Source organism: Neodiprion pinetum, chromosome 3 (genome assembly GCF_021155775.2).
Source record: "Neodiprion pinetum isolate iyNeoPine1 chromosome 3, iyNeoPine1.2, whole genome shotgun sequence".
NCBI classification, from domain to species: domain Eukaryota; kingdom Metazoa; phylum Arthropoda; class Insecta; order Hymenoptera; family Diprionidae; genus Neodiprion; species Neodiprion pinetum.
Genome location: NC_060234.1, coordinates 33,676,633 through 33,677,658, shown reverse-complemented (window position 1 = coordinate 33,677,658; position 1,026 = coordinate 33,676,633).

The following is a 1,026-nucleotide window of genomic DNA, read 5'->3' as shown; positions in this document are numbered from 1 at the left end:
CGCGACAGCTCTGTCTTGGAGGCCACGGTCTGCCCTGACTTTATAAACCAAGGTAGCCTCTCCAGCTACCACGTCGCTTAAAAGAGTCTCCCCATTGGCTCGCAGCCTCCAAAGACGGCTCGTGATTAGCCGCCGAGCTAGCGGTACCGGCGCGTGTGTAAGCGTTAAACGCGTACCCGATCCTTCGGATCTGCTCCGATGTTTCCGCGACTCTTCGGCTGCCATGCACCAAGGCTGGTTACTCTGTGTAATTAGGGAACACGGTGACATGTTACCGTTTCATCTATATTTCTCCCTTATCTCTCCCGGTCGGACTCGGCTCGGCTCTCTCTGCCATTTCTCAACCGCAGCTCGTCCATCTTTCTTACCTACGTATTTTCTTTTACCGGAGGCTCGACAACCGCCCTCTTGGTGTAATTATTATTTGGAGAATGTTGTACGTTCGAATCGTATCATCATTTCCTCATCTTCTTATTCGAAACGCAAGTTCTCTGCATCTGGAGTCGATATCAGGTGAAAATCTTGTCGCCTCTCGATCTTTCACACTCTCCGTAAACCGTAGTCGCGGGTGGGGGATCAAAACTTGGAAGGGTCAATATGTCGAATGGCCGATACGTCGAAATTTCAAACATGCATACGGAAATAAGATGACGAGCGATGAGTTGTTCGAAAAATTTATTTTTGAAAATCTCGCTCATTAGCAGCCATTCTAGTTTTTCTTTGAAACTTCGATGTATCAGCCATTCGAAATATTGACCCTTCCAAGTTTAGACCCCCACCCGTAGTCGTCGTGTCATGCAGACAAATAACGCAGCCCACATTAGTGACCGTCAATAAATTTGCACAATATTCAACGTTTTGAGTGCCGCTGTGTGTACCTAACGGAGTCAATCAGCTCGCGTTTAGGCATTAAGCATAGTGCAAAATACGAAAACAGGTTACGTATGATCGGTCTCTGAAGATATTAAAGAACGTTCACACGCGTGTGAAACGAATATTTATTCGCCGAGATTTTACAGAGTTATC